This window comes from Melospiza melodia, chromosome 6 (assembly GCF_035770615.1).
Source record: "Melospiza melodia melodia isolate bMelMel2 chromosome 6, bMelMel2.pri, whole genome shotgun sequence".
In the NCBI taxonomy this organism is placed as follows: domain Eukaryota; kingdom Metazoa; phylum Chordata; class Aves; order Passeriformes; family Passerellidae; genus Melospiza; species Melospiza melodia.
The window spans coordinates 35,823,183-35,838,149 of record NC_086199.1 but is presented as its reverse complement, the minus strand read 5'-3'; positions in this window follow the sequence as shown (position 1 = coordinate 35,838,149).

Genomic DNA, 14,967 nt, shown 5'->3' with positions numbered 1-14,967 from the left:
TTGTCTAGGGGCCTCTGGCTGGGCGTGGCTGGCTGGCTCCTGAAAAGCTACGATAGGCAGGATGGTGACCAGACCCATGGTGGCACCAGTGCCAAGTTGGGCTGGTTTGATAGTACCAAGTGGCTCCTGCAATCTGCCATCAAAAAGTTGTCAGGCGAGTTTTGTTTTCCAGGGAAAAGCGCCGTTGTTTGTATTTGGGGGCCTGTGGCTGGGAGTGGCCGGCTGGCTCCTTTGAACCCACGATACGCAGGATGGTTCCCAGACCCAAGGTGGCACCAGTGCCAAGTCGGGCTGGTTTGATACTACCAAGTGCGTCCTGCAATCTGCCATCCAGAAGCGGGGCAGCTTAATTTTGTTTGCCAGGGAAACGGGCCGTGGGTTTTGTTTGGGGGCCTATGGCTGAGAGTGGCCGGCTGGCTCCTGAAAATCCACGCTAGGCAGCATGGTTCCCAGATGCAAGGTGGCACCAGTGCCAAGTCGGGCTGGTTTGATGGTGCAAAGTGGCTCCTGCAATCTGCCATCCAGAAGCGGGGCAGCTGATTTTTGTTTGCCAGAGAAAAATTCCGTGGATTGTTTTTGGGGGCATATTGCTGGGAGTGGCCGGCTGGCTCCTTAAAATGCTCGATACGCATGATGGTTCCCAGGTCCAAGGTGTCACCACTACCAAGTCGGCCTGCGGTTTTAGTATCAAGTTCATCCTGCAATTTGCCATCCAGAAGAGGGGCGGTTGAGTTTTGTTTGCCAGAGAAACGGGCCGAGGTTTCTGTTTGGGGACATATGGCTGAGAGTGGCCGGCTGGCCCCTGAATATCCACGATACACAGCATGGTTCCCAGATCCAAGGTGGCACCAGTGCCAAGTTGGGCTGGTTTGATAGTACCAAGTGTCTCCTGCAATCTGCCATCCAGAAGCGGGGCAGCTTACTTTTGTTTGCCAGAGAAATAGGCCTAGGTTTTTGTCTGGGGGCCTGTGGCTAGGAGTGGCCGGCTGGCTCCTAAGAATCCACGATACGCAGGATGTTTCCCAGACCCAAGGTGGCACCAGTGCCAAGTCGGGCTGGTTTGATAGTACCAAGTGGCTCCTGCAAACTCCATCAAAAAGTTGGCAGGCGTGTTTTGTTTTCCAGGGAACAGCGCCGTTGATTTTGTTTGGGGGCCTGTGGCTGGGAGTGGCCGGCTGGCTCCTTAGAATCCACGATACGCAGGATGGTTCCCAGACCCAAGGTGGCACCAGTGCCAAGTCGGGCTGGTTTGATTACACCAAGTGGCTCCTGCAATCTGCCATCCAGAAGTGAGGCAGCTAAGTTTTGTTTGCCAGAAAAAAGGGCCGTGGTTTTTGTTGGGGGCCTGTGGCTGGGAGTGAGCGGCTGGCTCCTTAGAATCCACCATACGCAGGATGGTTCCCAGACCCAAGGTGGCACCAGTGCCAAGTCGGGCTGGTTTGATAGTACCAAGTGGCTCCTGCAATCTGCCATCCAGAAGCGGTGCAGTTGAGTTTTGTTTGCCAGAGAAAAGGGCCGTGGGTTGTGTTTGGGGGCATATGGCTGGGAGTGGCCGGCTGTCTCATTAAAAAGATCGATACGCAGCATGGTTCCCAGACCCAAGGTGGCACCAGTGCCAAGTCGGGCTGTTTTTATAGTACCACGTGCGTCCTGCAATTTGCCATCCAGAAGAGGGGCAGTGGAGTTTTGTTTGCCAGAGAATAGCGCCGTTGTTTGTGTTTGGGGGCTTGTGGCTGGGAGTGGCCGACTGGCGCCTTAGAATCTGTGTTACGCAGCATGGTTCCCAGACCAGAGGTGGCACCAGTGCCAAGTTGGGCTGGTTTGATAGTACCAAGTGGCTCCTGCAATCTGCCATCCAGAAGCGGGGCAGCTTACTTTTGTTTGCCAGGGAAACGGGCCGAGGTTTGTGACTGGGGACCTATGGCTGGGAGTGACCGGCTGGCTCCTGAAAAGCTACGATAGGCAGGATGGTGACCAGACCCATGGTGGCACCAGTGCCAAGTTGGGCTGGTTTGATAGTACCAAGTGGCTCCTGCAATCTGCCATCAAAAAGTTGTCAGGCGAGTTTTGTTTTCCAGGGAAAAGCGCCGTTGTTTGTATTTGGGGGCCTGTGGCTGGGAGTGGCCGGCTGGCTCCTTCGAACCCACGATACGCAGGATGGTTCCCAGACCCAAGGTGGCACCAGTGCCAAGTCGGGCTGGTTTGATACTACCAAGTGCGTCCTGCAATCTGCCATCCAGAAGCGGGGCAGCTTAATTTTGTTTGCCAGGGAAACGGGCCGTGGGTTTTGTTTGGGGGCCTATGGCTGAGAGTGGCCGGCTGGCTCCTGAAAATCCACGCTAGGCAGCATGGTTCCCAGATGCAAGGTGGCACCAGTGCCAAGTCGGGCTGGTTTGATGGTGCAAAGTGGCTCCTGCAATCTGCCATCCAGAAGCGGGGCAGCTGATTTTTGTTTGCCGGAGAAAAATTCCGTGGATTGTTTTTGGGGGCATATTGCTGGGAGTGGCCGGCTGGCTCCTTAAAATGCTCGATACGCATGATGGTTCCCAGGTCCAAGGTGTCACCACTACCAAGTCGGCCTGCGGTTTTAGTATCAAGTTCATCCTGCAATTTGCCATCCAGAAGAGGGGCAGTTGAGTTTTGTTTGCCAGAGAAACGGGCCGAGGTTTCTGTTTGGGGACATATGGCTGAGAGTGGCCGGCTGGCCCCTGAATATCCACGATACACAGCATGGTTCCCAGATCCAAGGTGGCACCAGTGCCAAGTTGGGCTGGTTTGATAGTACCAAGTGTCTCCTGCAATCTGCCATCCAGAAGCGGGGCAGCTTACTTTTGTTTGCCAGAGAAATAGGCCTAGGTTTTTGTCTGGGGGCCTGTGGCTAGGAGTGGCCGGCTGGCTCCTAAGAATCCACGATACGCAGGATGTTTCCCAGACCCAAGGTGGCACCAGTGCCAAGTCGGGCTGGTTTGATAGTACCAAGTGGCTCCTGCAAACTCCATCAAAAAGTTGGCAGGCGTGTTTTGTTTTCCAGGGAACAGCGCCGTTGATTTTGTTTGGGGGCCTGTGGCTGGGAGTGGCCGGCTGGCTCCTTAGAATCCACGATACGCAGGATGGTTCCCAGACCCAAGGTGGCACCAGTGCCAAGTCGGGCTGGTTTGATTACACCAAGTGGCTCCTGCAATCTGCCATCCAGAAGTGAGGCAGCTAAGTTTTGTTTGCCAGAAAAAAGGGCCGTGGTTTTTGTTGGGGGCCTGTGGCTGGGAGTGGCCGGCTGGCTCCTTAGAATCCACCATACGCAGGATGGTTCCCAGACCCAAGGTGGCACCAGTGCCAAGTCGGGCTGGTTTGATACTCCCAAGTGGCTCCTGCAAACTGCCATCCAGAAGCGGGGTAGCTGAGTTTTGTTTGCCAGGGAAATGGGCCGTTGTTTGTGTTTGGGGCCTGTGGCTGGGAGTGTTCGGCTGGTTCCTGAATATGTACGATACGCAGGATTGTTCCCAGACCCAAGGTGGCACCAGTGCCAAGTCGGGCTGGTTTGATGGTGCAAAGTGGCTCCTGCAATCTGCCATCCAGACGCGGGGCAGCGGATTTTTGTTTCCATGAGAAATGGTCCGTGGTTTGTTTTTGGGGGTATATGGCTGGGCCTGGCCGGCTGGCTCCTTAAAAAGCTCGATATGCAGGATGGTTCCCTGACACAAGGTGGCACCAGTGCCACGTCGGGCGGTTTTCGTAGTACAAAGTGCGTCCTAAAATTTGCCATCCAGAAGAGGGGCAGTTGAGTTTTGTTTGCCAGAGAAAAGGTCCGTGGTTTGTTTTTGGGGGCATATGGCTGAGAGTGGCTGGCTGGCCCCTGAAAATCCACGATACACAGGATGGTTCCCAGATCCAAGGTGGCACCTGTGCCAAGTCGGGCTGATTTGATAGTACTAAGTAGCTCCTGCAATCTGCCATCCAGAAGCGGGACAGCTTACTTTTGTTTGCCAGGGAAACGGGCCGAGGTTTGTGTTTGGGGGCCTATGGCTGAGAGTGACCGGCTGGCTCCTGAAAAGCTACAATAGGCAGGATGGTGACCAGACCCATGGTGGCACCAGTGCCAAGTTGGGCTGGTTTGATAGTACCAAGTGGTTCCTGCAATCTGCCATCCAGAAGCAGGGCAGCTGAGTTTTGTTTGCCAGAGAAAAGGGCCTTGGTTTGTGTTTGGGGGCATATGGCTGGGTGTGGCCAGCTGGCTCCTTAAAATGCACGATATGCAACATGGCTCCCAGACCCAAGGTGGCACCAGTGCCAAGTTGGGCTGGTTTGATAGTACCAAGTGGCTACTGCAATCTTCCATGATCACGTGGAGAAATACTTTCTGGTTTCAGCCTCATGCTCTTTCTTCTCTCCCTCAACTTCTCTATCACCTCTCATCTGGTTCACATGCGCTGTCTTCAAGGTCCACAGGCTACTTTTCACAGAATCTTCTGGCCTGATGAAGTAAGAATGATGAATAGAACAGAGCTGGGATCTATTTTCCAGTTTGGATAAAATGCATTCTGCACACAAATCCAAGGAGAACGGGCTGCCCCGATGCCCAGAAAATCTTTCACTCCTGCTAGTGTTCTACGTCAACCGCAACTTAGTCTGAAAGAAAAGCTTTTTCTCTGAGAGCATCTGAGAGGTTTGCATGAAGCACTGATATCTGACATATGCAATTTTGAATAGGAGAGGAAAAAGAAAATGGCAAGGAGTTTTTAATTTTAGTGGTTTCAATTTTAATTTCCGTGCACTTTTTCAAAACTTGTCAGCTCAAATGCCCATCAACATCTTTTAGTCATCTGTAAGTCAGTATTCATATAAAATGTGCTTCAAATCCAAAGAATTTCAAATTTGCACTCCAAGCTTCTATGCCTAGATTTATGATTTCCTACACATATTAGATGAAAGGAAGGCCTTTTTTACTGTGGGAGTGCTGGAACACTGGAACAGGTTGCCCAGAGAAGTTGTGGGTGTCCCATCCCTGAAAGTATTCAAGGTCACCTTGGACGGGGCTTGGAGCAGCAACAAAGGAGAAGCTTGATGGTAGAGAAACAAAGTTGGACTATAGAAGAAACTCGGATTGAAGTATAGGATCAAGTTTTCTCTCAGCTCTTGGGGTAAATTCAAAGTTGTACAAAATGACATTTATCTGTGCTATTCACTACTGTAACAGAAAGTTTCATGAAAACTGTACAGAAGATAGTAAATTTTAAAAGAGATAAGAATTACAGCATAAAATCCATGGGATAGGTTACAACATGAGACACTCTCTAAGAGAAAATCTCTTTGTTTCAGCACTTCATCGGGGTAAGATTTCATGAAGTGCCAAAGAAGGCGGCAAAATATCATTCGGGACATTATTTACTGGAATTCAGCCTGGCCATTAGTAGGAACTGCCTTTGAACATATCATGTAGATATACCACACACGCTTTCCCTTCACTGAAAAATTACTGTTTACAACAAATAAGCAATTGACGATCAAAATTGATTGAAAGCATCTTAAACATGTCAAGTATTTCATTGTAGATGATCTGTGATCCAAATGCTTCTTCCACCTTCGAGAGGGACAGAAGAATTCTTCCATATCATGATGGTTTAAAATTGTATCAACCAATGTTTTCTGCTGAAAAGATATCATCTATTTTTTTCTATTTTTGGAAGAAAATATTCCTAGACATACAACAGGTGAGAACTAAGTAATTTTAAAGAAACAAATGAAATGAAAATATTCTGTAAATAGAATGAAATGAAAAGCTGTGTTTTAAATAGGAGCTAAATATTAAACAGAATTTTTGTACCAGGCATTTGAATTACTGCACCAGCTCTTTTGCCCATCAAGAGAGGCATTTAGCATTTCAGTCTTTTCCAAGGTGTTCATGATCTGCTATGCTGATCTCTGTGTGTGCCTAGGTGTGTGTGGAGGGGGGGGCATATGAAGGGGAGTGTGTATGTTTGCTTTACAATTGTTGTGGCAGATTCATGCCTCAGCTCCACATTTTGTTTTAAAAAGGTCACACCGAGTGGATATGAAGTTTACTATCAACAAGAGATCGATTCCCAAATCATCCATTTGACTCTCCCTTATAAATCATGTGCTTTGTTGCATATTTTATCAAATATACTTTCAAGCCAGATGGAGGAAGGAGGATGTGGGAATCCCTCCACCATCTTGCAACTTTTATGTAAGTAGGTTTTCAAGAAAATCATCATTTCTCTTTTAAATATGTCTGGAACAGGTATGATGGTAGTGTCAACCTGTTGGAGTTTTTGTTGCTGGAAGAAGTTGTACAAAAGGATTGGTTTTTACATTGACCAGTTACTGAATCAAGCGCAGGAATACATTGGAAATTTAGCTGGGGGTTCCTTTTCCCAGCAGACTACTTCTAGAACGAGCTTGTACACTGAAGCTGACTCTTTTGCTCTCTTTTTGTTTCTTTCCTATTTTCTTGGCTTCTTTGCCACTATCTAGACAATTTTGGAACTTTGTTCCCAACTAAAATGGTTTCAATAGTCTGATTGTGATCATACATTTTTACAAGGAATTTTTAAAATCTTTCCTCGAGTCCAGAAAGTCAAGGACTTAGATCTTTTTCTTCCCTTATCAATATTGCCATGAAATTGATAAATAAAGACCAACTCTTTATTTTTGTTTTTAACCCACGTAGATAATTCCCATCCATTAATCCATTTTGTGGACCAATAGCTGCCATTCTGATGGAAGCTGTCACTTCTTAACAATAGGCATTCTGTGACTATGTTGACTGCACTTTGGGTGAAGATCCTAACTGGTCTTAGATATACATAGGGAGAAATTTGCTCAGCCAGTGTCAGTCTTAAGCATGCGTATCAGAAGATCTTTCTAGAGCTGGGAATTTTCCCATGAAAGGGATTCAGTTAGGGAAGAGACACTTGTGCCAGAGTTTTACATTCTTCTTGAACACTGCTTAAGGAACTTAGATGCCATGTCCATTTGGATCTCTGTCTGCACAGAACTTTGTCATGCCAGTGCTTTGAAATGCATCTTGAAGAGAATTCACTAGCACAGAATGAAAGAGAGTGGAAGGGGTTGGTGGGGCTAACCAGGCCCAACCCCCCTGCCTAAACCAGGATACCTAGAGCCTCTTGCCCAGGATTCTATCTGGGTGTACTTTTAATGTCTTCAAAGATCCAGGCTCCACAATCTTTCTGGGCAGTCTGTGCCGTGGTTCAGTCACCCTGACAGTAAAGAAACATTTACTGATGTTCAAAGGCAATCTCCTGTATTTCAGTGTGTGCCCACTGCCTCTTGTCTTTTCCCTCAGCATCACTGAAAAGACACTGATTCCCTCCCCTTTGCACTATTGCTTCCATATGTATGTGTGATGCCATGTAGAGGTATGTCAAAAACCTCCCTGAAGCCCAGGCAGATAATATTCCCTTCATCTACCAGTCAAGTTGATTCATCAGAGGAGTTTAAAGTGATGTTCAGCATGAAATTCCCCTGAAAAATCATGCTAACTACATTATTTGGTCATCTGTCATGTGCCTGGCAAGGATTTCCAGGAAGAGCTGCTTCATCAACTTCCTGGGGATAAAAAAGAGGCTGGCTGGTTTGTACTATGGCGAGTCCTCTTTAATTGCCTTTTTTGAAGATGGGTGTCATTTGCTAACATCCACTCTTTAGCTCCTCTTCTCATCTACACCTCGGCAAAAAGCTTTTCCACTATGTCTGGCTAGGAAAAACTGTGCCAGCACAGAAAACATCTCCCATCGTGTTCTAGAAGTTGCACGGATGTCTGCCAAGTGTTTGGCAGGAAGAAAAGAAAAGTTGTCCAAAACAGCTTCCAATCGAATGTTCCTGTGATTGGAAAAGTCAGGAGAGTGCAAAGGTACTGTTTTCTATCAGTTGGCAAGGTGCGCACACAATCCCAGTGTTGTACAGCTTGCTTCTTCACCTTCCCGAAGCTGCCGCTTTCGCCGGCTGCCGGAGCCCAAGAAGCGGCTTCTTCGCGCAAAGACGATTGTGCCGCTCACAGTGCTCTCCTTAGCGCGGCTTCTGCCGAAAGACGCCCGGCAGCGGCTCTTACCTCCGGAGAGCATCCTACCTTCGTCTTTAGCTCCTCTTCTCATCTACACCTCGGCAAAACGCTTTTCCACTATGTCTGGCTAGGAAAAACTGTGCCAGCACAGAAAACATCTCCCATCGTGTTCTAGAAGTTGCACGGATGTCTGCCAAGTGTTTGGCAGGAAGAAAAGAAAAGTTGTCCAAAACAGCTTCCAATCGAATGTTCCTGTGATTGGAAAAGTCAGGAGAGTGCAAAGGTACTGTTTTCTATCAGTTGGCAAGGTGCGCACACAATCCCAGTGTTGTACAGCTTGCTTCTTCACCTTCCCGAAGCTGCCGCTCTCGCCGGCTGCCGGAGCCCAAGAAGCGGCTTCTTCGCGCAAAGACGATTGTGCCGCTCACAGTGCTCTCCTTAGCGCGGCTTCTGCCGAAAGACGCCCGGCAGCGGCTCTTACCTCCGGAGAGCATCCTACCTTCGTCTTTCGCGTCTTTTGTAGTCTACATCTTAGCAAAACGCTTCTCCACTATGTCTGGCTAGGAAAAACTGTGCCAGCACAGAAAACATCTCCCATCGTGTTCTAGAAGTTGCACGGATGTCTGCCAAGTGTTTGGCAGGAAGAAAAGAAAAGTTGTCCAAAACAGCTTCCAATCGAATGTTCCTGTGATTGGAAAAGTCAGGAGAGTGCAAAGGTACTGTTTTCTATCAGTTGGCAAGGTGCGCACACAATCCCAGTGTTGTACAGCTTGTTTCTTCACCTTCCCGAAGCTGCCGCTCTCGCCGGCTGCCGGAGCCCAAGAAGCGGCTTCTTCGCGCAAAGACGATTGTGCCGCTCACAGTGCTCCCCTTAGCGCGGCTTCTGCCGAAAGACGCCCGGCAGCGGCTCTTACCTCCTGAGAGTGGCAGCTTCGGGAAGGTGAAGAAGCAAGCTGTACAACACTGGGATTGTGTGCGCACCTTGCCAACTGATAGAAAACAGTACCTTTGCACTCTCCTGACTTTTCCAATCACAGGAACATTCGATTGGAAGCTGTTTTGGACAACTTTTCTTTTCTTCCTCCCAAACACTTGGCAGACATATCTGCAAATTCTAGAACACGATGGGAGATGTTTTCTGGGCTGGCACGGTTTTTCCTAGCCAGACATAGTGGAAAAGCGTTTTGCTAAGATGTAGACTACATAAGACGCGAAAGACGAAGGTAGGATGCTCTCCGGAGGTAAGAGCCGCTGCCGGGCGTCTTTCGGCAGAAGCCGCGCTAAGGAGAGCACTGTGAGCGGCACAATCGTCTTTGCGCGAAGAAGCCGCTTCTTGGGCTCCGGCAGCCGGCGAGAGCGGCAGCTTCAGGAAGGTGAAGAAGCAAGCTGTACAACACTGGGATTGTGTGCGCACCTTGCCAACTGATAGAAAACAGTACCTTTGCACTCTCCTGACTTTTCCAATCACAGGAACATTCGATTGGAAGCTGTTTTGGACAACTTTTCTTTTCTTCCTGCCAAACACTTGGCAGACATCCGTGCAACTTCTAGAACACGATGGGAGATGTTTTCTGTGCTGGCACAGTTTTTCCTAGCCAGACATAGTGGAAAAGCGTTTTGCTAAGATGTAGACTACAAAAGACGCGAAAGACGAAGGTAGGATGCTCTCCGGAGGTAAGAGCCGCTGCCGGGCGTCTTTCGGCAGAAGCCGCGCTAAGGAGAGCACTGTGCGCGGCACAATCGTCTTTGCGCGAAGAAGCCGCTTCTTGGGCTCCGGCAGCCGGCGAGAGCGGCAGCTTCGGGAAGGTGAAGAAGCAAGCTGTACAACACTGGGATTGTGTGCGCACCTTGCCAACTGATAGAAAACAGTACCTTTGCACTCTCCTGACTTTTCCAATCACATGAACATTCGATTGGAAGCTGTTTTGAACAACTTTTCTTTTCTTCCTGCCAAACACTTGGCAGACATCCGTGCAACTTCTAGAACACGATGGGAGATGTTTTCTGTGCTGGCACAGTTTTTCCTAGCCAGACATAGTGGAAAAGCGTTTTGCCGAGGTGTAGACTACAAAAGACGCGAAAGACGAAGGTAGGATGCTCTCCGGAGGTAAGAGCCGCTGCCGGGCGTCTTTCGGCAGAAGCCGCGCTAAGGAGAGCCCTGTGAGCGGCACAATCGTCTTTGCGCGAAGAAGCCGCTTCTTGGGCTCCGGCAGCCGGCGAGAGCGGCAGCTTCGGGAAGGTGAAGAAGCAAGCTGTACAACACTGGGATTGTGTGCGCACCTTGCCAACTGATAGAAAACAGTACCTTTGCACTCTCCTGACTTTTCCAATCACAGGAACATTCGATTGGAAGCTGTTTTGGACAACTTTTCTTTTCTTCCTGCCAAACACTTGGCAGACATCCGTGCAACTTCTAGAACACGATGGGAGATGTTTTCTGTGCTGGCACAGTTTTTCCTAGCCAGACATAGTGGAAAAGCGTTTTGCTAAGATGTAGACTACAAAAGACGCGAAAGACGAAGGTAGGATGCTCTCCGGAGGTAAGAGCCGCTGCCGGGCGTCTTTCGGCAGAAGCCGCGCTAAGGAGAGCACTGTGAGCGGCACAATCGTCTTTGCGCGAAGAAGCCGCTTCTTGGGCTCCGGCAGCCGGCGAAAGCGGCAGCTTCGGGAAGGTGAAGAAGCAAGCTGTACAACACTGGGATTGTGTGCGCACCTTGCCAACTGATAGAAAACAGTACCTTTGCACTCTCCTGACTTTTCCAATCACAGGAACATTCGATTGGAAGCTGTTTTGGACAACTTTTCTTTTCTTCCTGCCAAACACTTGGCAGACATCCGTGCAACTTCTAGAACACGATGGGAGATGTTTTCTGTGCTGGCACAGTTTTTCCTAGCCAGACATAGTGGAAAAGCGTTTTGCTAAGATGTAGACTACAATAGACGCGAAAGACGAAGGTAGGATGCTCTCCGGAGGTAAGAGCCGCTGCCGGGCGTCTTTCGGCAGAAGCCGCGCTAAGGAGAGCACTGTGAGCGGCACAATCGTCTTTGCGCGAAGAAGCCGCTTCTTGGGCTCCGGCAGCCGGCGAGAGCGGCAGCTTCGGGAAGGTGAAGAAGCAAGCTGTACAACACTGGGATTGTGTGCGCACCTTGCCAACTGATAGAAAACAGTACCTTTGCACTCTCCTGACTTTTCCAATCACAGGAACATTCGATTGGAAGCTGTTTTGGACAACTTTTCTTTTCTTCCTGCCAAACACTTGGCAGACATCCGTGCAACTTCTAGAACACGATGGGAGATGTTTTCTGTGCTGGCACAGTTTTTCCTAGCCAGACATAGTGGAAAAGCGTTTTGCCGAGGTGTAGATGAGAAGAGGAGCTAAAGACGAAGGTAGGATGCTCTCCGGAGGTAAGAGCCGCTGCCGGGCGTCTTTCGGCAGAAGCCGCGCTAAGGAGAGCCCTGTGAGCGGCACAATCGTCTTTGCGCGAAGAAGCCGCTTCTTGGGCTCCGGCAGCCGGCGAGAGCGGCAGCTTCGGGAAGGTGAAGAAGCAAGCTGTACAACACTGGGATTGTGTGCGCACCTTGCCAACTGATAGAAAACAGTACCTTTGCACTCTCCTGACTTTTCCAATCACAGGAACATTCGATTGGAAGCTGTTTTGGACAACTTTTCTTTTCTTCCTGCCAAACACTTGGCAGACATCCGTGCAACTTCTAGAACACGATGGGAGATGTTTTCTGTGCTGGCACAGTTTTTCCTAGCCAGACATAGTGGAAAAGCGTTTTGCTAAGATGTAGACGACAACAGAGGCTAAAGAGTGGATGTTAGCAAATGACACCCATCTTCAAAAAAGGCAATTAAGAGGACTCGCCATAGTACAAACCAGCCAGCCTCTTTTTTATCCCCAGGAAGTTGATGAAGCAGCTCTTCCTGGAAATCCTTGCCAGGCACATGACAGATGACCAAATAATGTAGTTAGCATGATTTTTCAGGGGAATTTCATGCTGAACATCACTTTAAACTCCTCTGATGAATCAACTTGACTGGTAGATGAAGGGAATATTATCTGCCTGGGCTTCAGGGAGGTTTTTGACATACCTCTACATGGCATCACACATACATATGGAAGCAATAGTGCAAAGGGGAGGGAATCAGTGTCTTTTCAGTGATGCTGAGGGAAAAGACAAGAGGCAGTGGGCACACACTGAAATACAGGAGATTGCCTTTGAACATCAGTAAATGTTTCTTTACTGTCAGGGTGACTGAACCACGGCACAGACTGCCCAGAAAGATTGTGGAGCCTGGATCTTTGAAGACATTAAAAGTACACCCAGATAGAATCCTGGGCAAGAGGCTCTAGGTATCCTGGTTTAGGCAGGGGGGTTGGGCCTGGTTAGCCCCACCAACCCCTTCCACTCTCTTTCATTCTGTGCTAGTGAATTCTCTTCAAGATGCATTTCAAAGCACTGGCATGACAAAGTTCTGTGCAGACAGAGATCCAAATGGACATGGCATCTAAGTTCCTTAAGCAGTGTTCAAGAAGAATGTAAAACTCTGGCACAAGTGTCTCTTCCCTAACTGAATCCCTTTCATGGGAAAATTCCCAGCTCTAGAAAGATCTTCTGATACGCATGCTTAAGACTGACACTGGCTGAGCAAATTTCTCCCTATGTATATCTAAGACCAGTTAGGATCTTCACCCAAAGTGCAGTCAACATAGTCACAGAATGCCTATTGTTAAGAAGTGACAGCTTCCATCAGAATGGCAGCTATTGGTCCACAAAATGGATTAATGGATGGGAATTATCTACGTGGGTTAAAAACAAAAATAAAGAGTTGGTCTTTATTTATCAATTTCATGGCAATATTGATAAGGGAAGAAAAAGATCTAAGTCCTTGACTTTCTGGACTCGAGGAAAGATTTTAAAAATTCCTTGTAAAAATGTATGATCACAATCAGACTATTGAAACCATTTTAGTTGGGAACAAAGTTCCAAAATTGTCTAGATAGTGGCAAAGAAGCCAAGAAAATAGGAAAGAAACAAAAAGAGAGCAAAAGAGTCAGCTTCAGTGTACAAGCTCGTTCTAGAAGTAGTCTGCTGGGAAAAGGAACCCCCAGCTAAATTTCCAATGTATTCCTGCGCTTGATTCAGTAACTGGTCAATGTAAAAACCAATCCTTTTGTACAACTTCTTCCAGCAACAAAAACTCCAACAGGTTGACACTACCATCATGCCTGTTCCAGACATATTTAAAAGAGAAATGATGATTTTCTTGAAAACCTACTTACATAAAAGTTGCAAGATGGTGGAGGGATTCCCACATCCTCCTTCCTCCATCTGGCTTGAAAGTATATTTGATAAAATATGCAACAAAGCACATGATTTATAAGGGAGAGTCAAATGGATGATTTGGGAATCGATCTCTTGTTGATAGTAAACTTCATATCCACTCGGTGTGACCTTTTTAAAACAAAATGTGGAGCTGAGGCATGAATCTGCCACAACAATTGTAAAGCAAACATACACACTCCCCTTCATATGCCCCCCCCTCCACACACACCTAGGCACACGCAGAGATCAGCATAGCAGATCATGAACACCTTGGAAAAGACTGAAATGCTAAATGCCTCTCTTGATGGGCAAAAGAGCTGGTGCAGTAATTCAAATGCCTGGTACAAAAATTCTGTTTAATATTTAGCTCCTATTTAAAACACAGCTTTTCATTTCATTCTATTTACAGAATATTTTCATTTCATTTGTTTCTTTAAAATTACTTAGTTCTCACCTGTTGTATGTCTAGGAATATTTTCTTCCAAAAATAGAAAAAAATAGATGATATCTTTTCAGCAGAAAACATTGGTTGATACAATTTTAAACCATCATGATATGGAAGAATTCTTCTGTCCCTCTCGAAGGTGGAAGAAGCATTTGGATCACAGATCATCTACAATGAAATACTTGACATGTTTAAGATGCTTTCAATCAATTTTGATCGTCAATTGCTTATTTGTTGTAAACAGTAATTTTTCAGTGAAGGGAAAGCGTGTGTGGTATATCTACATGATATGTTCAAAGGCAGTTCCTACTAATGGCCAGGCTGAATTCCAGTAAATAATGTCCCGAATGATATTTTGCCGCCTTCTTTGGCACTTCATGAAATCTTACCCCGATGAAGTGCTGAAACACAGAGATTTTCTCTTAGAGAGTGTCTCATGTTGTAACCTATCCCATGGATTTTATGCTGTAATTCTTATCTCTTTTAAAATTTACTATCTTCTGTACAGTTTTCATGAAACTTTCTGTTACAGTAGTGAATAGCACAGATAAATGTCATTTTGTACAACTTTGAATTTACCCCAAGAGCTGAGAGAAAACTTGATCCTATACTTCAATCCGAGTTTCTTCTATAGTCCAACTTTGTTTCTCTACCATCAAGCTTCTCCTTTGTTGCTGCTCCAAGCCCCGTCCAAGGTGACCTTGAATACTTTCAGGGATGGGACACCCACAACTTCTCTGGGCAACCTGTTCCAGTGTTCCAGCACTCCCACAGTAAAAAAGGCCTTCCTTTCATCTAATATGTGTAGGAAATCATAAATCTAGGCATAGAAGCTTGGAGTGCAAATTTGAAATTCTTTGGATTTGAAGCACATTTTATATGAATACTGACTTACAGATGACTAAAAGATGTTGATGGGCATTTGAGCTGACAAGTTTTGAAAAAGTGCACGGAAATTAAAATTGAAACCACTAAAATTAAAAACTCCTTGCCATTTTCTTTTTCCTCTCCTATTCAAAATTGCATATGTCAGATATCAGTGCTTCATGCAAACCTCTCAGATGCTCTCAGAGAAAAAGCTTTTCTTTCAGACTAAGTTGCGGTTGACGTAGAACACTAGCAGGAGTGAAAGATTTTCTGGGCATTGGGGCA